This window comes from Passer montanus, unplaced genomic scaffold (assembly GCF_014805655.1).
Source record: "Passer montanus isolate IOZ18808 unplaced genomic scaffold, ASM1480565v1 scaffold55, whole genome shotgun sequence".
Taxonomy (NCBI): domain Eukaryota; kingdom Metazoa; phylum Chordata; class Aves; order Passeriformes; family Passeridae; genus Passer; species Passer montanus.
In genome coordinates, this window is record NW_024370485.1 from 3,863,210 (window position 1) to 3,888,175 (window position 24,966).

At 40.3% G+C, this 24,966-nt stretch overlaps 1 protein-coding gene across 2 annotated transcripts in view; it reads left to right on the plus strand.

Moving 5' to 3' along the window:
• The first annotated feature begins 17,489 nt into the window (after positions 1-17,489).
• Positions 17,490-24,966, plus strand: part of LARGE1 (LARGE xylosyl- and glucuronyltransferase 1) — a 280,581-nt gene continuing 273,104 nt past the window's right edge. Inside the window, exons 1-2 of one of the 2 annotated variants that reach the window (XM_039725272.1) lie at positions 17,490-17,626; positions 19,499-19,585. The gene's annotated coding sequence lies outside the window, so the exon portion shown is untranslated. The remainder of the gene's footprint in view (positions 17,627-19,498; positions 19,586-24,966) is intronic. The other variant, XM_039725273.1, reaches the window with a different exon arrangement.

The following is a 24,966-nucleotide window of genomic DNA, read 5'->3' on the forward strand; positions in this document are numbered from 1 at the left end:
TAAATAGGTATCTCTACTTTTGTAGGACGGCAGCAGCTTTCTCTTTCTGCTCATCTTGTTCAACATTAAAAAAAACCAAAACAAACCACACCAAAACCCTAAACAAATATCTATACAAACCATCCCCATTTTATTGTGAAAACCTCTCCTTCAACATTTTTAACATGTAAATATTTTAATTAAGAAACATCTTGTCATGCAGTTTTACAGAAGCTGTGGGTGAAAGTACCCTGAAGGTGATCCCACAAGTAGTCAGTGTCATTCACTGTTTCGCTGAGCAGGCGTTCCAAACCCAGCATATGATCTTGTGTTCTTTCTCTAAATCCCAGGGTTAATTCAATATAGCAGGAGAAAAAAAGAGAAGAGTTTGCTTCCTTAGTTCAGAGTGTTATTAAATAAAGCATTTAAAACAATCAAAATTTAGTTTTCTCCTCTGTTGAATGCTGTATTTTTCCCACTTAGTGAGACCTGTTGTCTCAGAGCATGATTTGTTCCACTGCTTTGGTAGGATGTCCTATAGACATACCCATGCTAGCTTTGGACCCTCCTTCTCTAATGCCAGTGGCAGTACAGAATTCAGCCCAGAATATCTGAGCAGTGTTAACTCAGACTAGTTTTAATTTCTGCTCTAAACTTAGTGCTACTATTGCTATGCTGATGCAAATTTCAATGAGCTGTAGTTAGAGCTATGACGATGACTTTATAAACCCTAATTTTTTCCCTCAAAGCTTGTTTTCATCCAGATATCTATTTTCTTTTGATAAGGTTTTTAATAAGTTTTTTTCCCCTGCAGTTTTGTGGAAGGAACACAGAAAAACTGCACTAAAAAAAACCCTACATGGCATATCTTCTGAAAGAGTGTATTCCATAATTGGTGGTGCCATTGGATCTTGGAGATTTCACATAGTCATCAGCAATGCCACTGGTGAAGATACTCCAGAAGAGGGTGGCAGGGAGAGGAACTGGGGAGGATAGGCCAATGGGGGTTGCTTGGGCAGTGAGGTAGCCCTCTTATTTCTCTGCCATATCTGCTAAACTAATGCCAGGAAATAATTCCTTTGTCATGGACAGTAACCTCCCAAATCCTAAGAGAGCACACAAAGCTGTTCCACAGCACCCTGTGCCTGCCAGCCCAGACAAGTATGTGATGGGATAGGAGATCATGAGTCCAGGGTGAGAAACCACAAGGATGTATCATTCATTAACACCACCCACAGCCTGCCTGCAGATGTGGGACCTGAGAACAGAGTGCTCATGTGGAGAATGTCAGGAAGCAGGAGCGTGGTAGGCTGCCTGTGTTGGCAAGCGCGAGATTACCTAACCCATGGTTAGCATGCAGTGTAGGCAGGTTCTATTAGCAAAGTTCAGACCATGATGTGCTAATTAAAGAAGAGGTTGTCCTAGTTGCTAAGGCAATGAATGCTTTCAGTACTGCTGCTTCTACCTCTACAAAGCATGTTCTCAGCTGTCCCTTCAGTTGTGTTTGTCAGATAAAGGGCTCAGGACTTGTTGCTTCAGTCATTACAGTGCTCCTGAAAGCTGATTTACAGGTCAAGAGTAATAGGTGAAAAGAATGCCAGGAAAAAGTGGTTTAAAATGCTGCTTTATCAGGTACCTGTCTGGGGAAAAGTTCCTCTTAAAACTATGGGTTTAGGTTACATGGTTTTGGTTTTTTAAGCTCACTACTGCTTCTTTTGGGAAAGATGAAGACAAGATGAGGAGATTTGTATGCTTTAAAATTGGTCTAACTGTCAGCTTTCTATAAGAAAGAGGCTGACTGAGTGCTGGAGCCAGCCCTAGAGTGAAGGAGATGTAATGGTTTGAATTTTTTATTAGTAAAGAAGCTGGCTACCACTAGACAGGCATCTTGCTTAGCTTAGTCTCATGAGAAAGCATTCTCCGATTCATTATTCCTCTACCACAATACATACTGTGCACAGGCAGCTGCTAGAAACAGAAGGATGCATCAACATCAACAGGACTGAAAACTGCATATTGTGAAGTTAATGTGGAAGTGAAAAACAGTCTTCATGGGGTGGTCCACAGCTGGCTCCAAGTCCCACAGCAGCTCTGTCATATCCTTCTTTCTCCATGTGAGATTTACGTCAGTTCCAGCTTCAAACTTTACACAATTGTGTACAACATCTTCAAAGAAGTTTTTTTCTCTTTCAGGAAACCTCTCACCAGTGCTACAAATCTTTCTCCTCTGTCACTTTCTGAGGAAATGGTTGTCTGGCTGTAACTTTCTGAGATTCCAGAGCCATGATCCTCCTGTGTCTTGGAGATGGGCAAGAACAATAAAATTCTCAATAAGAGAAAATTATGTCTTTCTTTGGGAGACAATCGAGCTCTACATTCATCTCCAGTTTCCAGTATGCTGGGCCACATTTCTCCTTATGCTTTTAATTCCTGAAATAATTTTCCTCTAGCTGCCTATTCGACTGGAGAAAATTCCCTTTAGTTCATCTTCTCCCCCTACTTCAATGCACGCGTTGCAGCATCTGGCATCACCCCTCCCTACCACCTGGTTTGTTACTGCATCCTCCAAGGAATAAGCTACCATTTTCCAAAGACCCTTGAAGGCACAGAATTTCACTTCTAACTTCCTGAAGATCCTAACCCCAATGTAACATTTGTTTATCTTTCTCTTAAAAATGCTCCCTCTACAATTTTATCTGGTCTAATTCTCCAAGGAATAAGCTACCTTTTTCCAAAGACCCTTAAAGCTACAGAATTTCACTTCTAACTTCCTGACGATCCTAACCCCAATGTGACATTTGTTTATTTTTCTCTTAAAAAATGCTCCCTCTACAATTTTATCTGGTCTAATTTTGCATTGCATACTCTGCATTGTCATTTTGTTAACTCAAAGGTTTCATCTGCACTGCATTCTGCTAAAAGGGGCTGTGAAACCCTCACAACACAAAACTCTTAATTGTACCTCAAATTGTACTTGACAAATAAGCAGAAACCTCTTGCTGCCCCAGACTCATAGCATAACTGAATCTGCCGGAATCTCCTGCTGCCTGCTGGAGGCAGATGTGGACTGTTAGGCTTTGAATGTTTGGGCTAAAGTTCTGATAAAAGGAATTCTGTCCAGCAACAGCTGAGTCTCAGTTCTCACCCTGAGTTAGACTGTCTTGGTGGTTTGGTCATGGATGTGCTTAGGGGTTTTGGGGTTTTTTAACAATCTTTCTGTTAAAACTGGAAGCAGAAACGATGAGACCTTGGTGGTATGACTAAAGCAGCATTTTTGTTCGCATTTTGGTGGGGCCTTCATCAGTTTACAGGGAGAGACAAAAGCTGATGCAAATATTCTCACAGTCTGCCTTGAGAATTGTCAGTGCCCACACAGGAGAAACTTTTGCCAAAACTAGGTATCATTAGTCTTAGTGGTCAATGTTCATCAGGAGTTCATCCTGCCTGATTCAGTCTTGGTCCGTGATGAAACCTGTTGTGTCAGTCCTTGCCAAATTAACAGGAAACTAAGGAAAACAGATATTGCTAAAGACTTTTGCTGCATAAAAAATGTACTAACCATTGTAAAACCACTTGGAACAATCTGCTTAGATAAGATGCTAATGCATTTATTGGATTTGCTGACATTTAACAGAGGAATTTACTTTGAACATAATCCATCCTGGATACTAAAAGGGACATGAATCCTTGCAAGAAGCCAAGAACTCAAAGGAATTGGGGATTGTTTTCTATACTGTGTTTATAAATCAAATATATCAGTCCCTGCTTATATTCTGTGTTCATTTACACTTGGAGCCCATATTCCTAAAATGTCCTCTCCTTTTCATGAAAGATCAGATCAGGGATAGGCTCAAATCTTTTCTCTTGACTTCACTCTTGTATGTAATATTTGGAGACTGACTGACTACACTTATTTTGGCACAAGCTCAGAGTGGGCAAGAGCCAGAATAGGTGTTTTGCCTTTTCCATTTAACCTCTGCAGAATGATCACTGCTTAACTCACTAATGTTCCACTGTCATCACATTTACTGGTTTCCCTTTTCAAGTTGGTTACTTGATGGTTACTTGGTTACTGATGGGACAGTTGAGCTCAACTGTTAATAACTTGTCAAATTAACCACTACTTCCACTTGTGAGACACATCTTTAGTGGTCTAAAAAGTGTACTGCATTTCCAGGGAGGAGGTTACAAAATTAACTAATGGTATTTTGAATATTTCACAAGTTGGATGAGATTGTTGAGATAGTCATTCAGCACACTGTGAAAGTTGTGAGCTGCAATGAGGTTTGTAGCCTTTCGTGTTTATTCTCTGTGATTTTCTCCCAGATTTCATCTTAATTACTTCCTTCAGCTCTCTGAAACATCAACTGATATCTTTGCTTCATTATTTTCATTTATTTTTGCATAGGTCTCTGGGTCCATTGTTCACCTCCACCTTTTCTTTTACCACACTGTAATTTCTTCTTCCTCACCTATTCCTCTCTCCACCCTCTCCTTTTTTTTTTTTTTTTTTTTTTTTTTTTTTTTTTTTTTTCCCCTTCATGTCTTAATACTTATTTTCATTCAGTTTTGGAGATCTGCATTCAAGGACCATCTTCTCACTCAGACATTCTCAACCTCTTCCAGAGTCCAAGTATCTGTCACTGCTCCTTAATCCTCCACCAACCTGTTCCTGCTTATGGAGGGAGCATTGGCTTTTTGTCTTAGCTGAAGAAGAAAGAGCACCAGTGACTTTTAGTGCTGGCAGCCATCCTTTTCCTCTCATGTGTTTCTTCTCATCTAGCAATTGCCATCAGTTCTGGGCAAACCATGAAAAAGTCACCAGACTGGCAGTTTTCCATTTTCCAACATGCTATTATCACCAGCACCCTAGGGTATGAGTTCTGCGTTAAATACCAAAGATACCAAAGATATATTAAGATTATGTAATGTTCTAATCAGGTTGTGTCTTTTTGCTAAAGGAAAAGATCCTCTTATGGGCATTCCCTATCCTTTTTATAGAATAGCACTGTTAAAAAAAGGCTTGCTGAATTTCAGTGCCTACAACAGTATGAGCATTTAAATGTGTCTATTCCCAGATGAGAACCAGCATTAACAATGAGTTAGCTCTTAGACTGTAAATCCCACCAACGCAAGCCATAAAAGGAAAAAAAAAAAAGAAGAAATCAAGAAATAAGCAGCAAAGTTCTTCAGTGATTTGTCTGTGCTCCAGACAACTGTTCTTTATTCTGACTACCTTTTACTCCCTCCCACTGACCAGATGTTTGCACTTGCAGCCACGAATAACTGCTTTTAAAAAATCAAGGGAATCTAGAAATATATGAATAGATGAGAAATTTGGGAAAGTGATTCCTATAACTACAGAAGTACAGAAGCAGGCTGATTTTCTTCCCCTCCAAAAAAACACACATCAACTGGAAAATTACCTCTGTATCATATAGAGATTACTGCCTCAGAACTTTATTTCCCAAATCAATATTTTCATAACAGCAGTAGTAGATTCCACCCAACTAGTTCTTTTTTACTACTGCACCTTTTGATTACCTCTGGAACAATTTCTTATGCAATAATTGTTTCAGACTGTTTAATTCTCTTCATACTAGGTGTTTTCTCAGTGCTGATAGATGCAATCACAGCTGGTTTTCCATGGCCCTGGTATAGAGAAAGCAGCCTGCTGGGCCACGGCTCACCTGGTCCACACATGGTGCTGCTCTGTTGCAAAGGTTTACCATGATCCAGTAAAAGCTTTCTTGATTTCCCTGTGAAAACTGACAATATGCAGTGTTGAGCATATCTGTATATGTTTTCCACAGCTGTGGTCTCAGTACCCATAGCCTTTGGTGACTCACTGAGGCTAGAGATGGGATCTTCAGTCTTGTCCCAAAGAGTCTCAGACCTCCACTGAGTCACAGCATTTGCAACAAGCCCTGGAAAATTTCTGAGCTCTTACAGCTTGACATCACAAAAATATTATAGGATAAAGGATATGTTTGAGATTATTTGCAGTGACTGGTAAAATTAACTTGTTTTACCAGCAAGTTCCTCTCCTCTGAGTTCTGCTCATTGGGACTTATTTTACACAGCCTGTTCAGAATCCTATCTGATTTCTATTTGTTTGGGGCACAGCTGTTAACATGCATACCAATAAGAAGCAATGTAATTTTTCTCATTAACAGCCTTAATCAGTCAAAAAGACCTTTGTGCCCACATTTCCAGCAACTACATTCCAGCCTGGTGTAGTGTTGTGTTCATTTCACCTAAACTTTGTGAATGCATGATGCAGCTCTTTGATTCCATCCTCTTTGCTCACTGTCCAGTCCAAGTCCACACTACAGTGTTATTTCTGGTATCTGCTTTGAGATAGTCATCCCCAGTTTTAAACAGCAAATGTACTGCTGATGTGCTTCATTAGGAGCTAGTGTCTAGGTCTCAGGAAAGCAATAAACTTGAGCAGCAGTACTAGAGGCAGAGCTGGGAACAGTCAGAGTAGCTACAGGAAGAGGCTAAGGAATTAATTGCACATTATACCCAACTGTAAAATGCTCTATTCTACTACCCAGCTTAGCCTAGTCAGGCTGGCAATATCATGTGAGATCCCCAGGCAATTGTTGGCCCTCAAGTACTGCTGGGGGTCATATGGAATTTGGACACTCAAGTTGGCAGTCTGGTGTTGAACAATGGCTCTGCCAGAAACATGGTAAGGTTTCAGCACTACCAGCTGAAGATATGGTGCTCGGTGCTCAGGAGACAAATGAAGCTTCAAAAGCTGCAGATGGAAATTTTCTTTTTTCTCTTACCTACTCAGAGGAGTAGGTGTGAATTTAAACTGGTGGGGACGGGATATTTTTAGTATTGGAGTTTAGTGATTTCTACTTGTCCTCCCGCATTTGCTCTTCCTACTTCATCCATAGCTTTCTTTCCCTGGTGAAATGACACACACAAAATGGAAAGAGTATTGTTGCTATCAGACTCCTGAAAGGAACAGCCCTACTAACAAACTGACATAACACTTCCAGACAAGTTTTTTCAGTCTCCATAGAAAGGCTGGTGACCCAGGGTTTAGTAATGCAAAGGAGAAAGAAGATACAAAAAAAACCCAAAAAACCAACCCCCAAAAAACAACCCAACAAAAAAACCCCACAACCCCCCTCAAAAAAAAACAAACAAAACCACCAAAAAAACCCCAAACCCAAACAACAACAACAACAAAAGAACAACCAAAAAAAAGTATCTACATGTTTCTACCAAAATTAACAGCAAGTCAGTTGTGGGGCTACTGACTTTGTTGGGCAATCCTGTCATTCAAAGAATGTTGATCAGTCCAATATATGTTAAGGTTCTAACATACAAAGTGTCTTTTTCTCGCTAAACTTGGCGTGGATCTGCAAAACTACCCTGTGGACAGGCTAGAGACTGGGTCTACTGAAATTTTCTTGAAAGGATGCTTTTGAAATAGCACGTTAAGCATCAGTTATGTCAGGGATGTGCACTATGCTGAAACTCCACTGCACTGCATATTTGAGGCATATTTGTGAAGTCTCAAGCTCTCTGGCCAACCTAAACATTTTGTGACAAATAGCTTCAAGCATGTCCTTATTCTGAGGCTATTCTTTGCAGCAGAGGAAACTAAAAATTAATATTATCTGAAAGGCTGCCTCCTTTCCTAGCAGAAGGAATAGGTCTAGAAAATCAGCTGGAAAATATTAATTCAGCTGGTATAATTCCTCTTTAAAATCAGACTTCTAATGTCATAAGACAGTATTCTCTGCTTGCACCTCTGCTGGATTCCACATTTTCTGACCTGAAGTTAGTTATTTAGAGGTTTTTCCAGCCTAAATGGTTCTGTGATTGTATGTTATGGACATTCTGCTATTAGTTACAGGATAGGTAGGCTACAACTTTCTTTGTTCTGAGCCTAAATCTGCTCAACAGTAGAAAAGGAGATTATCAAATTAATCATTGTGTGCACCTGATTACTAGCACATATAACAACTGATATGCTGAGGTAATGGGGCAGATGGATGGAAGTTAAGCAGTAACAGCTGTAACTTCCAGCATCCAATTTGTCATGCAGGTGTCACTTGCATGTTAGCCCTTACCATGTGAATTCCGGTTGCTAGGATTGTCTTTCTGCTCATGCCCCATTACACCAATCCTGTCAAAATATTCTCCAAAAATGTCATTTATTAATGACCTGGTTTCTTAAAAAATGCTTAGAAGGGAAAATATGTGTTGTATTATTTCCGGGATCAAATCCCAAATCTGATGGCAGAATTCTATTCTGACTGTAGCCAACAGCAAATACAAACAGCTTGGACTATCATAATATTCTGAGAACTTCAATGATATCTTGGCATCTGACCTTTACTTGTGCCTATTAGTAGGTTTTGGAGATTTTTTTTTTACCATAGATGTCATCATTAGAAAGAAACTATGAAAAAAAAACTTCCTGTTCATATAGGCACTTGTGAGCAATGCAGTCAGTACAAGCTTGAAGCAACAAAATCTTTATTAAGACTCCATCTCCTCCATTCCTATAATATCCAGCCTTAGACACCAAAGCTACCTTAACAGAACATTGCTGCGGTTGCAAACTCAAGTGTACAAAATGAAGAAATGACAAGTTCTCACATGTAAACAGATTTTGATACCCCTTTTTTCAGATTATAACATGATTATTAATTACATGATGACAGAGTAATTTCCACCAGACCCTTACTTTATTTGATGTGCAAAAAGATCAGGTGCTAACTTCACAGAACTCTAAGGTATCCTTTTCTATCTTAGCAACATGTGATTTCTTCACCCAGATAATCCTCTTTTTCATCTTCTATCCCAACACCCCATCAAATCTCCTTTGTTCTCTCCCTCTCTCCTACTGAAGAAATAAACTCACCATTGTTAATTCCAGTATCTATCCCTACCTGGGCTTGATTAGAGAGGGATATCCAGTTTAGAAAGAACTGTTTTTCTCTTGCAGTGGTGAAGAGAAGATTTTTTAAAAAAATCATTTGCTGTCAGGGATCAACAGATGTAAAGCTTGGTAATGTTTCTAAGGAGAGTGACCTTTCTTAGCTGCTGTGTTAGTCAAGAAAGAAGCAGAGGTCTGAGCTTACTTTGGGTATATATGGGTATAGATTCTTTAGGGATGCAGCTGTTCCCTTTTATCAAATTTCTACTAAGCACATACAGATTTTTAAAGGCTCAGTTAAGTAATTTTTTTTTCTTTTAATGCTCCCAGATTGGTATCATTGTTCCCTAGCAGAATTTGGAAAGGATTTATAAACCATCAGTAGTTCTGAGGCTTCAGCTGCCAATCACTCAGTAGTAAATATTCCAACACCTCTCAAACTTATCACAGATTATAGTGCAGAAAGAGGACTTGCACTAATTCTTCCTTTCAATCAGCTAATTGATAAAAATGAGGTAATAATGAAGCTGAGTGAATGCCCTAACAAAACTACCACTGTACTTGGCATAAAGCCCACTCCCAAGGAGTGGCTGCTTTTTTACCTAGATCTGGGAGAAGGCAAGGAAATACAGTTCCTCAGGCTGATGATCACTTGTCTTGGCTGCATTTATTTTGCACCTGGTTATACTGAGTGGAAGAAGGTGGGCAAAAGTTTCAAATGGCCATTGGCATCAAGACTGGTACTGAAGAAATCTCTCAAGTTATAACCTCTCACTGGAACTGTTGTAATGCCAAGCTGACATATGAACAATAAAGCAGCAACTTGGAAATATTTTCAAAAAGGGCAAAGGGCATAGTGACAGGATAGTTTTTTGATTCCAGCACTGAGCTCTTGTATGTTGGTTGGAAAAGTGTTGTTCAAAATTATTTTCTCTGTAGATGAAATTCTTCCCTTAATGGACTTAAGCATCTGCTGATTTCACTGGAAAATTTGCTTGGTCGGGTCATTTCTTTTAGGTGATGCCAGAACTGTGAATTCTGACACCATCCATGGTGTAAGTATAAGCTTACTCCTTTCCTCAATACACAATCTGATAGAAATGCAATTCAGAGGAAGTAGCAATGCTAGCACCCGTGTGGCTGCCAAGCTCAGAAAGACAAGTACATGCACAGAGTGTAAAATATCTTAAATTTCTTGGGCAATTTTGTGTCTGATGCTGGATTCCTTCAATGTCACCTTCAGACTCTAAAGATCTGTCCTGATTCTGGCCTTGTCTGCTTGGCCTCTAGTAGGTCTGACAGCTTTAGCTTCATCCAAATGAAAGGAAAACCCCCTACCATGTCAAGACCCAGTCTGAAGAACAGACTATTGAAGTGTTGAAGTACCACTCTGAAAAAGAGGTGGCTAATGTTGACAGGTTCACTGGCACTAGTATTGGTCTTGCCTTGTTGCCTGACCTTAGCATCAACTTCCCTGTAACTGCTGCTGCGACTGAGGATTATCCTTGTTACTGACAGTTTCACTGCTGACATAGGGTGACCTGTCCTATTCTTTTGCCAACGTAGCAAGTCCAGATCATAGCTCACAACTTCGGAAATGTCAGCAAGAACACAGAAACTTTCTTCAGCACTGACAGTCCTGCGCAGAGAGCAGGATGAAGCTCTCACAATCACACCTCATTGCCAGAAAAAGAACATTTTAGTTTATTCGCAGTACATTCCTAAGATACACAACCACTTGTGGCCACTTAAATAAGTCCACATTAGTTCAGACTATGCTCCCTGTTTATATTCAGAAGCATGTACATATATTTTCATTGTGCTTTCATCTGACAAGGACATAAAAGTGGACTTTCTTCTACCAATTTTGTTATACTGCCAGAAAACTTTCGTACTGGGCATTCCTATTGTTGCAATGGCCAAAAAGCAAATAAGCCTGAGTCATTAGTCAGGATTTGGGACAGAAACTTTCATACTGGGCATTCTTATTGTTATTGGCCAAAAAGCAAATAAGCCTGAGTCATTAGTCAGGATTTTGGGTTTATTTTACTCTCTCTTCACTGGAAAGTAGCAGCTATAATGCACTTCTGCTTTCTAGAGAAATCCTCCTAGAAAATATTTAAAACACAATCTTTATGGGAAAAAATATGAAAGTTCTAGGGTTTGACTGATAATTACTGTCTTTTTTTTTCCTGGCCAGAAACTTTCCTATACGATACATTAGGTAGTGATCCTTATAAAAAGGTTGAGGGTAATTTCTTTTCCCTTAGAACCTATTTTCAATCCAGGTACTTTTTTCATACAGATTCTAAAGGCCTGACCATCAATACAAAACTTCAAATTATTTTAACAAGTCTTGATATCATGCTTTAACTTGTAATAGGATCTGTGTTTTTTTTATTATTCATCCATTTATCTTAATTTTCTTTACATTTTGTATTTACACTTACTCTTTAGTCCTGTATAGATTTTTTTTTTTTGTTGGTCAGACTTAAAACACCTTTAATATAAAATCAGAGTAAATGTGACAAGGGCCAGATATGTTACTGGGTACCTGAGGAAGTAATCCAAGCACTCATAAAGCAACCTCCAAACATGCCCAACCCACTGAGGCAGGGACCTTGGAGCTGACACACATTATTCATCCATTTATTTTAATTTTGTTTACATTTTGTATTTACACTTACTCTTTAGTCCTGTATAGATTTTTTTTTGTTGGTCAGACTTAAAACACCTTTAATATAAAATCAGAGTAAATGTGACAAGGGCCAGATATGTTACTGGGTACCTGAGGAAGTAATCCAAGCACTCATAAAGCAACCTCCAAACATGCCCAACCCACTGAGGCAGGGACCTTGGAGCTGACACACAGTGTTGGCCATAAAGGACATTGTTTGAACTGCACGGACCTTGAATGCACATCTTAACATTATTTACATGATCATTATTAGGCTCACTATTGTTGTGAAGAAGTTGTTTTATTGTGGGAATAATTCATTTCTCACAGGTATTCTCTGAGTTCATACAACAGGCAGTTATTCCTACCTTCTGGAAGAAACACTCTGTCAATGACGGAATGAGCCTTCCTGCCCTCTTTAAAAAAAAAGACACCACTCTTCAAACTAATGTAAGGCTAGTTTTCTTTCTAATTAGAATCCTGGCTCTGGGGAGGCCTGTATTGGTAACACTTTCAGAAGTTAATGAAGCTGTTCTGGAAACAATTAAACCTTCCATGTATAAAACAGGTATTGCTAATGGAAAAAAAGGTCTTGTTGTGATCAGGTAGAATATCCTCTTTTTCACCAGATAGTGAAAGGTGTCCTTAGATGAATTAAAATCTAAAGGTATAAGGCTAAGACTGGGGGAATAATACACACTGTGCTTTAGTATTTCTAGAAAGGCTGGTAGATATTAATTATACATGTCTACAATTCAGTTAAGGCTTTTCTTAGTCTCAGCATTCACAGTGTAGGTAATAAATGGCCAAGTGTAACAAAGGAAACACAGTAACAAGAAAGAGACACTAGATCCACTGTGGGCTTGGCAGTCAGCTGAAGCAGTCAAATAGAAACAATTATTTAGAAAAACCTCATAAAAGAGTGTGTGTTTATATGTTTTCCCAGAACACACACTAGAACATCAAGGATAGTTCAGCTCGAACAGCAGTGAAATCAATGCAGCTGCTCCACTGACTGTGACAATCCTTGATTTAGGATTAAGAGTGCCTGGGTCACTGTTCCCTTCCTAGCCAGTGAAATTTAAAATTATTTTAAAGTTTGTCCCATGCTACTTTTCTGTCCCAGAGGACTCTGTAAAGGCAATGGTGTGTGTCAACACAGAGCAATTAGGTACTGTAAATTATCTAGAGTTTTGCTGCAAATAGCATAGGGGTTAAGATTCCTTAGAGGGAAAAAAAAAGTGAAAAAGTAAATAATATATTAAATTAAGTATTTTCTAAGTTATGCACATCATATTATCAAAATAGTAATCAATTATTTCTGTAAGTAAAAACACAAGATTGTCTTGACCATGGTAGATCAAAATTTAAAGAAGTACTATCAATCTGAAATCAGATTATCATCATAAAATTAAAGTTGCATCATATTTGTTCTGCATATCTTCATTAGTTTTTATTGGTTTAAAATCACTAATCCTTAAAAAAGACCAACCAAAAGAACAACCAAAAGAATGAAACCCCCCAACTCTTCTCCAAATGACTGAATCACAACAAATGGAAAGTAGTTAAGTGGCAACATTGAAAGAAAAGTACACAGAAAGTTCTGTCAGAAATATAAAGCAATATATTTCCTTCACAGTATTTTTCTTATAAGGCATAATGCTATGTAAACCTCTAGTTATGGGTGTTTACCTTTTTACAACTAGAAGTGCAACTAAATCTGGGAGAAACCAACATGAAAATGAAATTAACACAGAACAATGTGTTAACTATTTCTAATCTAAACTATTGTCTAAATTCTATTTTGGTGCAAGAGAAGTAATTTCTGAATTAATAACTAAATTTCCTTTGCATTCTTAAACTTTTAGGTTTTCACAGTATTTTCTGGTTTTTTTGAAGGCATTCAGTCTGTATTTTTTTCCAATTCCTATAATCCCAGGCAATCTGAATCTTACTCTTTCTTGGGTTTTGTTGGTTTTATTTTTTTTGTCTGTAACATGCACAGGAAAATCTCCATTAAATTTTAATTTACTGCCCATTGTGGACAGCATATGTAATGGATCTTCTACTTCATGCTCAAGAACTGGGTATTTATTTTTCCGGAGTAGATTAAATTTCACTTATTTTCTTGTCTAAATGCCTTTTCCTACTACAAGGCATGCCAGGCAGCCTGTTCTGCAGTAGTGCTCTACTCATTGCAGCAGCAGATGGTAACAAGCATCTCAAGGGTTAGGACTTGCTTCAGACTTTTGGTCTTGCTCTCCATGCTTTGATACTATCAACAAGTTGTGCAATTTAGCATTTAGAAGAAAAGCAATTCACAAACAAAGAGTCACAACCTTCTGTGGATCAGTTAGCACAATCCAGCTAGCCTGCTAAATCAGATTTGACTTTTTGTTCACTGTGACAACACCCTGAATGGTTGATTTTATGAAAAGTAGCTATTTCGTCAACATAAAAAGAGGCAATGGAGAACTTGGCTTTGTGCATATCCCTTATGTTGAGTGTGACACAGCAGCATCCACCTCACTAGGTATTTAAAATGCTGATCAGCCACAAGAGTGTGTGTATAGGAATGAGGACAAAATAACCTCTTGGTTTTCAGGAATATTTTAGCTTCTATTTCAACTGGCACAAATTGCACTATTTAAAGTAGTAATACACTTTTCAGTCACTTTCTGAACAAAGCACTGTCTTTTTTTCTCAAAAGACCTCACAGTGGTAGAATTCAGCTAGAACAATGAAGCAAATGTAAGAATGCAAAAAAGGACTTCATTGGTGTTAAAAGGGAGATGAACATCATGCACTTTCATAAGTTTGAATATTTATGGGCCTTACACCTCTCTTTCACAAGAAATGGTAACATGGAAAGTAATTTTATTCTTTTAATCAAAAAACAGATATTCTGTAAATATGCAGGGTCTTATGAACAGATTTATTATAATTTTATTTACTGATGTTCTGGTGTAGTAACATCATAATCTGTTTGAAGTTCTGAACTGTTGTGCCTTATCTCTTGTTCCAGTAAGGAAAAAATGAGATCAAATACTCATGTTATAATTTTACATCACTATAAATCAATCCTTTAACACCATCACAAAATTGACATGTTTCTATTAAAAAATAAACATGTGGCTTACAAAAATTTTAAATAATAGGACTATTAAAGCTTTGATGTTTTTGATCGAATGAAATGATCATTTAAAAAAAAGAATCTATATGCTTGACATTACTATAGGTTTTGCTTTTTTTGTTTTTCTTTACCATGCAAATAGACATCTCACTCCAGAACCTGTGTAGTTTCTAGAGAAACCTTCATCCGGGCTGAATGAAATCTGAAGTGCAAATATTTGCATCTAATTTCTTCTACCTGTCCTTGGCGTAAGTATTCTTCTGCACTGCTTGTTTACTCATGTCCAAAGCAATTGCCACTTCAGGATTTTCAAGGACAAAGACTGATAGAGCAATTTTATTGTGACTATGAAAAAGATTACTTGCTTATCAACACAATTTCTGAAAAACTCTATCTTCCTAGGCAGTCATTCCTCCTGTTAGGTTTTGTAACCTCATGGTAAGCATTCTCAGCTGGAGCCTCTGACAAACATTGCTCTGGGTTTGGACAACTGTTGTCCTTTTGTGAGTAGGTGACCAACCTGACAGATACAGAGCAATTTTGTCATTTTGTCCCAGTATGAAGTTCTATCATTTGTCATGTATGGTGCCATATTAAATAATCCTAATAATCCATGCTGCTCTTAAACCCTAAGAATTCTTGTGGGCACTGAGAGTTCCCTGCTCTAAACAGAAGATGAGAGCATTAAGAATCTCCAGAAACTGTTCAATGTTATGCAGGATCAGACTCTGGCAAGTTAGTAGTTTTGAAAACATAGCATGAGGCTGGAAACTATGGAACTGCTGAAAATTATAGCAACAGAGAGTGCACAACCCCGTTTTCTTAATAATGAAGCTGTACACCCAGCCCTGCTTTGTCTTTCCTATATCCCCAGAAATACATTCATTGTGACTGTCACCAAACCAGTTGCAATCCTTCCACAGTGCAAGAGAACATTATTAATTGAAGGCAGATCCTTTAGCTTCACATAGGAGAAAGGAGAAAATTAGTCAGTTCAGTACAGCTCATTTCTGGCTTTGATTTGCTCACAAAAATAAGCACATAGACATCAATCTATGTAACTGCAGCTATTCTAGAAAATCCTTCCTAAGAGAACTAAATTATTTTTACAGATAAGCAGAGTTGTTGGGTTTTTCCTTCTCCAAAATGCTCTCCTAGTTATCACAGTATATCAAAATTTTCAGTTAGTAACATTTATGTGATATCAGTGGCATGTCCAACACCATGACTTACTTCAGTTCATCTGATATCACTCTTGACTAAAGCATCAGGAAAAGGACACTGCTGGTGGTAGAATAATAAGCTTGATGAACCAATACCTTAATCAAATCTGCCAAATACTATCTTGCTATGAATAACCTGTTCCAGAGTTCACAATACTTTGGTACAGTATACTGCAAAACATAATTTCTGCCCAATAAAGAAACTTCTGCATGAATTACAGCATTCAAGCACCTGATGTAATGAGAGAAATTAGCATTCATGATATCTTTTAGAGAACGACACTTTTCTCTTAAACTATTCCCTTATCCTTCTAGAAGAAAGCAGTTCAGTCCTGACTACTAACCCAATTACTCATACTTTTGATTATCTACATTGTTACTCAAAGCACATGTATACTTTGCTTCATTTTCCATTCTAAGAATGGATCAATGCCTTTCTAACATGGGACTGTACGCACATTTGTTCATTTCTGTTCTCCTTGCATATTCCTACTGGAATTTCAGGCACACTACAGCCATACACACAGGTTATCATACAGTCCTCTCAGAATTCTGATGTATTGCAACAATCCATTTTACACCGCTAATGAGTAAAATTATGAATTTAAAATCGATGGTTGCTCTATGCGCACGGGAAAAAAAATAAAGAAATAACAAAAGGTGCGCTTATCACTCGGCTCTCAGCAGCTGCCAGCACGAAAGGACACATCGCAGGGACACGCTCCGCCACACGTAAGCCAGAAGCCGTCATATTTATTCATTCCTGACGCGGTACCGGCGCTCGGAGTTGGGTCTTCCACCGCCGCCGGCGCCCAAGGCGGGGGCCGGGCCGGGCCGGGCCGGGCCGCTCTCGGCTCCGCCTCGGCCCGCCGGGCGGGCAGCCGCGGCCCCGACACCCGCAGGGGGCAGCCTGGCACCGGGCGCCGGAGGGAGCCGGCGGGGGAAGGCTGACAGCGGGGAAGGGGCGGGAGGCGAGGAAGGAAGGAAGGAAGGGGAAGGGGGCAGCCTGGCACTCAGACTCGGGGGCGGTCTCCAGGCACGGGCACGGAGCGAACCCGGTCAGAGCGCGGCACCCAGCGGTCGCTGTCTCCGGGCCGGCAGCAATAGCAGCGACCGCGGCGGTGCCTGAGGGAGCCTCTCCGTGCTCGGCTCCGCTGTGCCGGTGACCTTCCCGGAGCTGATCGCCAGGCCGGGGCAGGGCCTCCTCTCCCCGCGGAGAGTGTGCACCAGGCCCTGGGGAGAGGGCAGGAGGCTGGGCCGGAATCCCCCGTTGCCCCCGGGTCCTCCTGGCCGCCGGCGGGGCCTGTGCGCCGCGCGGTTCGCCGCCGGGAGAGGGGCGGGGGAAGGCGAGCGGGACGGACGGACGCGGCCGGGCTGCACCTCGGGACATCACGGGGCGGGCAGGCCCCGGAGAGAGCTGAGCTGGGCGGCGGAGGAGGCGGCCACCTCGGCGGCGCATCCCGGGAAGAGTCGGGACCTCGCCACCGCCCTCCTCCTCCTCCCGCCGTTAGTGGCTCCTCGTCCCGCGGAGAGCGGAGCTGCCGCTGCCGCCCCAGCTGGGACCCGCTGGGTGACACCTCCGGAACGCCGGGCTGGGGGGACGGAGCTGGAGCTGCCCGCCTGGAGCGCAGGAGTGGGAAGGACCGCTTGCTTGCGCGGAGCGGTGGGCGCTGAGCGCCCGGCCCGGGAGCCACCCGGGGAAGGTAAGTACCTTCTCGTCGAGTCTCTGCTGCTTTTGGAGGCGGGGGAGGGCGAGAAACAATCGGTGAGTGTCTCCCTTCCAGCAGCCCGGGGAGGGGAGGGGGCACCCGAGTCCGGAGGGCCGGGCTGGCAGCTTTATCTGCTGGATTTTAATCCCCATCGGATCCGGAATTGAAGGGATGCTCAGGCGGAGGCGCGCGTGTCGCTTCCCGGCACAAAGGGGCACGTTCCCCCGGGCGAGGGAGGTTGCTCCGCTCCGCTCGCTGGCTCGGCGCCGGGCGCCCTCCGCTCCGGCCGGGTCCCGCCGAGTGCCGCTGCTCCGCGCCGGCGGCCGGGAGAGCCGGGGCTGGCGGCCGCGCCCGGCACGGAGGGAGTCGAGCCGCGGGGCGTGAGCGCTCTGCCCGCCCGAACGGGACCCGGGGGCAGAGCCGGAGTTCGGCTAGGACGCTGAGCCGAGCAGGGTGACTTCCCCATCGCCCGCCAGCCTCCCCTGCAAGCCTCCAGCCCGGGAAGCGCTCCTTTGGGAAGGCTTCTGCTATATTACTTCGTATCCGAGAAGTGTGTCATTTAATCATTAATCCCTGCGCACCGAGGGTTGGGGGGAAAATTGCAACTTGCGGCCCTGTGGAGGTGACGTGAAGTTTGACAATGCCTTATGTAACACTTTTTGGAGAGATTCCTAGTTTTTCTGTTGTGCCCAGTTTTAGTAAGCAAGTGGTTTTTCTTCTTTGTAGAACATCAGACAAGCGGTTTTTGTGTTTTCACCTGAGTACAGTGTCTCCGCCTTTGTTCAACTTAGAACAGGGGTACTGGTACACAGGATATAAAGCCTACTTTTTCCTGAGTACAGTGTCTCCGCCTTTGTTCAACTTAGAACAGGGTACACAGGATGTAAAGCCTACTTTTTCTCTACATGCATTTTTTAATGAAAATTAGCCAGTGGAGGCATTTGAGCAGTTGTTAGAAGATCTTACCTTTTTCTGTAGGTATTTCACATATCACTCTTAAAATTATTATAGGAAACATTTTCACAGCACTGATTGTCATGCATGTGTTCTGGAAGGTATGGATGCTAGGCTGGAAATGGCAATAAATCAAATGTCTTTTAAACATTCTTAGCCTCTTTTTAGACAGTATCAGTGCTGGAAAGACTAGAAAGCACTGGGCTAAACAAAGTGCTCTATTAAAATCAGACCTGGCAATTACCAACAGGTCAGCATATTTTATGTAATGATATCTGCTGGATACAGATTTAATTTTCTGTGTACAGAATATTTTTTAAGCTTCTTCAGAAATAGAAGCAGCAAGAAATTTGATAAATGGATTGAAATGTTGCCTAGTTTCCATAAGGGGTTATGTCTTCTAGCAGGGAAAAAACCCCAAAGCAAAAATAGAAAGCTAGCTTCACACACGAAAAGACAGTGTAGGGATTTGCCACATCTCTTCAGGCTCCCACTGCACAGAGTCGCTAGGGGGATTGGTTTGGGTGGCTTTCTTCCCCTCATTCAGTGGTGAAAATGCACAGACTATTGTGATGATATCTGTGAAATGTTCTTTGTTCTAGCCTTGTGGAGCTCCATCATTATGCTGTAAGCTTAGAGGAGAAATCATATGTAGAAACTTGGGTGATGAGTTAAGGGCAGGGGTTTTCTAACAAAGTCGTTTTGCTCCCTGCTGCAAGGGAGATAGATGATCAGAGGTTAGTTTACTTATAGGAATAGGACAAGCTAACAAAAAACCTTATATTGAATGTCTTTACTGTGTTTCAGTATTTTAAAATGGAGAAAAGTGAAAGAGGTATCCCTATACTTCTTGAAAACTGGCAATTGCTGGTAGGTACTCAGAGTTTGAAATGTGAAATTCTTACTGCTTAGGTGTCCTGTGACGGCCCTTGATCAGAAAGGCTGCAAGTCATGTAAGAGCCGCAGTAACTGCAGAGTCTCTCATGGATAATTGGATTGGTAGGTTGGTTTTGATTTTTTTTGTCTTTTAATTGTCTGCAGTAATAGCTGGTGCCTTTTCTCCATCATGTTGATGTTTAATTCTCATGATTTTTGGGTTATGTTGTGTGTGGCATCTTTGTGTTCGAAGTATATACCCTCTTCTCAGTTGCTGGTGGGTAAAGCATAGCTTGGAGGTATTTGACTGGCAGTACGGAGCAAGATACTTTTTTTTTTTAATGTCTGAAGTATACATGACAACTTATTTTCTTTGTTGTTTTGATGATGTGAGAAGATTTTAAGTTTTCTCAGGTCTGGAGAAATACACATTGGTTTTCTATAAAGGAGCACTGAAAACAGTGTTAACTTCTATCTTGAATTCTTTGTGTCAGCTTCTCAATCTGCAGAAATTCTGGAGTACAGTCCTCAGAAAGCCAATGTGCAGAGCAAGGATGAATGACTGCATGCCTGTTGGCAACATTAAGATCTGTCAGAGGCTTGATCTGAAATTTCAGTGCATAGGATTTTAATATTAGTAAAAGTAGTATTCCTTCTGAATTAATTATTTTAGAAAACTGTAAAATTAGGCATCTCCCAAGTGCACTTAACTCACTGAACTCAAGTGTTCTTAAAAACAATGATTTTGAACTTGTGAGACTACTTTCTGCTCAAATGTGTGGCTTTTGTTTTTACCTGTGATAAACAGTCAGTTGTTAATAGACCCTTACTGGAATGCTCTCCTCTTTTATCCATTGTCTGATGATTTTATTTTTTATGTGGCCTTATAAGAGCAATCTTAAGTAACAAACACAGACACAAAGCCAACAAAAACTAAGCTTTTTTTTTTTACTGATATTTATAAAGGCTAATAATTGGTAAAATTAGTAATCTGACGACAAAGTCTTTGCACTGTGTGTAAAACTCTCGCTACATGCAAACTGCTATTGATGTTGATGGCAGTGTTTATCTAGATCCAGAACAGCAATTAACTTTTTAAAAAAAGTGTGTCTATCCTTGTTTCCTGTCTTGTGTGAAAGCCTATGTTAATGAGCTCTTGTCAGCTTTGAAGACTTTTCAACATCTGTATTAGAATACATTAACAAAATGTCTCTTTTAAGGACATGGGATTTCTGATGTATCTTCTTTTTCTGTAACGTGTCTGTGCTGATAACGTTAAGATTCGTGTCAGAAGAGAACATGCTGGCCAGTGCAAATTTGCAGTTGGTTATTGTTCATGAGTTTGTCTCCGTTCTCATTAGAGTTGGCTCTTTTGGTTATTTGCCTAATGCTATGGCTAAAGAACTTTTGCAAAAGTGGTTTTGTGTGAGGAAATGCACACAATGTCCATTGCAAGGAAACATGCACGTGTCCTTTGCAGGGATACATACACAGTATCCATTGCCAGGAAATGTACACACATGTCCATTGCAAGGAAACATGCACACATGTCCATTGCACTGCTTTTGCTCTGTTATCTGGGTTTGGCTCATCTTCTTTTTGGTAGTGAATACTAACTTTAAAAAACAACCATTATTCATGAATGCTGGCCTTAAAAACAGTCATTGTTCATTATCCCAAACTTGGCATAATTTAAGAGCTGGAGAGTCAGAACTACCTCAAGGAAGATATTTTTACTTTTTCTTTTTTTTAATTTCCTTTTCACTGAGTCACTATTTTTTCTCTTCCTTGTGATACAGCCACCTGAAGATAAATATTAAGAAATGAGCATTGTACCTTGTAGGGATTCGTTACTCTTTTAGTGTCACTTGGTTCAGTATTTGAAGGTCTGTCTTGTCTTGTCAGAGCTTGTTCAATGCATGGCTGTAGAAAGGGAGCAGATAAGAAATTCTATTTTATTTGGAAGTTGGTAGCTCAAAAATCAAGGAGAAAATTGCTAGAAAGGATTATCCTGGTCTTGGCACTGACTTTGAAGAAATGTGCCAAGGCTGGAATCCTTGTTTAAGTGCCATCTGTGTCAGAATTAGAAGCAAACTGTGCAAAATAGTTCCATTACTCATTCTAATTTGCAGATCTGACCAGGTCTGATAATGTTTATAGTAGTATCCACATCTCCTTCCTTCTTGGCTGTAGCTACTATTTCCACAAAACGGGGTTAACTGGGTAGAAGCTACATTTAAAATTATCAAAAAGTGCCCCAGCAATGTCCAGCCTGTTCTGTAGCAAAAAGTCAGATTTGATAATGTAACCCTGGTGGTGGAAGAAGCTGGAAATCTCAGCTGATGCAGGCAGAGTGCAGCCTTCGTCTCTAATCCCCACATAAGATAGGTATGCCTGAGAATAGTAAAAAGAAATAGATTTTTTTTTTAAAGGCTGGAGTTCCCTGTCCTCATGGCTCTGGTTGCTTAACTAGTGAATGGTAGAAGAGAGGTGCCATTGCCACTCTACTCTTCTCCCATGAATTTTTGTGTGTTGATGAGTCATTTCTGTTACTCCAGATATATAATTCAGTCTATAACAATTTTTAATCCTCAGGGAATAGTCGCACATGATGACCAAGACTATGCATGCTGGCTGAGAGGCAGTTTGTCAAAGGTCAGATCAAGGAAGAGTGGCTTGATTTACTGTTTTCTCAGAAATCTGTGAAAAATAGAGAAATCGTAGCAATTTCTTATCTGCTAGTGTTTGGCCAAACTGCAAGTAGAAGTGGTAACATCAGAACCAGAGCTTTCTTTCGTAAGGACATCACCCACGTCAGTGTTAACCTGCTTTCACTCACCTGCACTGAGAGTTACAAGAAAACATGTGCTCAGAAGAAAAATAAAAATTTAAGCAACCCTCTGCTTCCCTCGCGAGAATTGTTCTCTGCTGCTTAAAACTTCCAGGACAGTTAAGTTACTGAGTTGCATTTCTCAATAGTGCCTCTACAGTTTATCCCAAAATGAAATATTAAGATACAGAGTATCAACATTTCACTTCTACCATTAGCTTTTAGATTTTATCTGCTGATTGATAGGCAGCTAAGACTTAAGACTGGGAGAAAACTAGAAATTGTTACTGAGGAATCTTCATTTAAATACAAAGAAGAATGAAGGATTTTGTTTTAGCAGGACACAAGAGAAAGGGGAGAGAAATGAAGGGAAGGAGTTGTAGAGTTTTATTTATTTACTGAAATATTTATTTAATTTATTTACTGAAACTGCTTACAATTTCTAGATTGGGAATGAATTTAAGTTGTCAGCTGGGAGAACTGAGTATTTCTCATTGTGGAATGTCAAGTGTCACTGAATGGTGGAGTGGGGTGAGCAAGAAGAATTGAGAACCACTTAAATGAGGTGATGTTTTCAGATGATACTTAGATTTCTCAGTCCATCTTCTTCTGGTCAGGTTTCATTGTCTCCCTCTTTCCGATTTCCCTGCTGTGCCCCTGAACCTCAGTAGTAAATTCTCTTAGTGACTGTTTTCCCTTCTGTCCTCAGTTAATGCTTCTTCTAATCAGTACTGCAAATAGGATTTTATGTTTAAAAATTACTGGACTTCGCTCTGTGAATCTGCTTAATTCAATATTTTCATGTCAAAGGTTCTAGAAACTCTTATTTCTACATAGAAATAAGGAATGAAAGCCCATAATTTTAGCATTATTAAATACTCAAATGTTTGTACTTTAGATAATGTTGTTCTTAATAATATTAACTTCCATTGTTTTGTAAACAGAAGGGATATATGAGGCTTCCTTGTATTTTTATATAAAATGAACTGACATTCACCTTGAGGCTCTTCAAGCATCAGTTAAATTCTGTATTTCTGTAGTCTCATTGTTTTTCAGTCCTGAGACTGGTTCTAGAATGTGACTCAGATTTAAACCTGTAGGTTATCATTCATGTAAGACAAATTTTCGAAGATGAAATATTGGTTGGCATGCTTGGGGACTCTTAAATGAGATAAAGATGGTTCCTACTGCTTTGAAAGGGTGCAATTTTTCTGTATTTTTGCATTTTTCCATATTGAGCATACTGTACAATTAGATGCTGTTTTATCAAAATAGAGAATTGGAGCATTGAAGAATGCAGTCCCTGTAAAGGTGGACGTGTTTTTGTTGCTATTATTGGAATGTGTTATAACTTACATCCTTGATCTTGATCTTCCAGAACTTTGTAATATCAACTGCACTTATGAGAAATCTGCTCCCCTTCAGTGACTATTCCAAGTAGTAGAAATCAGTAGGTGATGATGTAGTGAACGGTTTTTTAGTGCTAGAAGAGCTGCATGTTGGCATTAACTTCCACAAAGCAAAAATGGTCAGTTTAAGAAATGGTAGAAGCTTTTACTTGTTGATGTCTTCCTCATTGAGATTTGTGTCGTCAAAAGGGGGGTGCTACAAATGAAGAAAAAAGGGAAAAAATAATTACTGATAATGAGTGTATTGGACTGTAGGATGTGCTAGTGGCGAAGCCAAATCATTTGGTGATGAGCAGGTACTTTAAGAAAGAAGCAATGTGTATGGGAATAAGTTCTCATCCTTCCATAGCTGCTCTCAGACCTCAGGTGTGAAGAAGGGAGTATAGCCACAGTGGCCTAAATTCCTACCTTTCCTTCCAAACATTACAATCTGCCTGCCTTTTCCCTTGTTCTCACTATAACGCTACTGCAGCTTAAAGGCTGCTAGATTAAAATAGCTGCTTCTAGCAAACTTCTGCAGTCATTCAGTCTTACACTGTCCAGGTTTGCCATGTAATCCTTCATTGTTGGAACACTGCCTTTCCACATGAAGGCTTTGCTTTGGGAACGATTCCTGCACAGCCAAAACCAGGATGCTTTCCAGCTGGTTTGCAGAGTGGAGAGCCATGCATAGTAGTGCCTTGCAATAGGGTTATCAGGTTTGGAACTTACATCTCTACTGTTGCTATCCAGAGTCTTGCCCCTCGCTTTTGTGTGCTGTGCGGGGAAGTTTGACTTAAAATCTCAACTTGTTCATACTACCAGTTGCCGCTACTCTCAGCCTGGCACCTGAGGTATATCCAACTGCATAATGTACTAAAAGCATCTGAGGTGCTGGTTAGTAAGCTTAGGTCTTGATTTATATTACTGTTGCAATGTGAATTAACTGTGCACAGTAAGTGAATGGGTTGAGAAGAAATATGTTCCTAACATTTTTTCTTTATTAAGATGAGCAAAAATAGTAATATTGTGCCACTAGTATGTAAGGAATGGAAACTGACGACAGTATTTTTCATATGCAGAATAACTTTGCCAATTTCCTAGTCTTAGACGTGTTGTGGAAATAAATCAGTAGGTTCCTGAATGCTTTACAGAGCTGCTTGGAGTGAGGAAAATGAGTGTAGAAAGATAAACCCATTCTATGACAACAAACCGATGCACTGCAGGTAAAGTGATTTGAACAAAGTTGTCTAAGTGGTTAATCAAAAAAGGAAAGAGCAGAACTC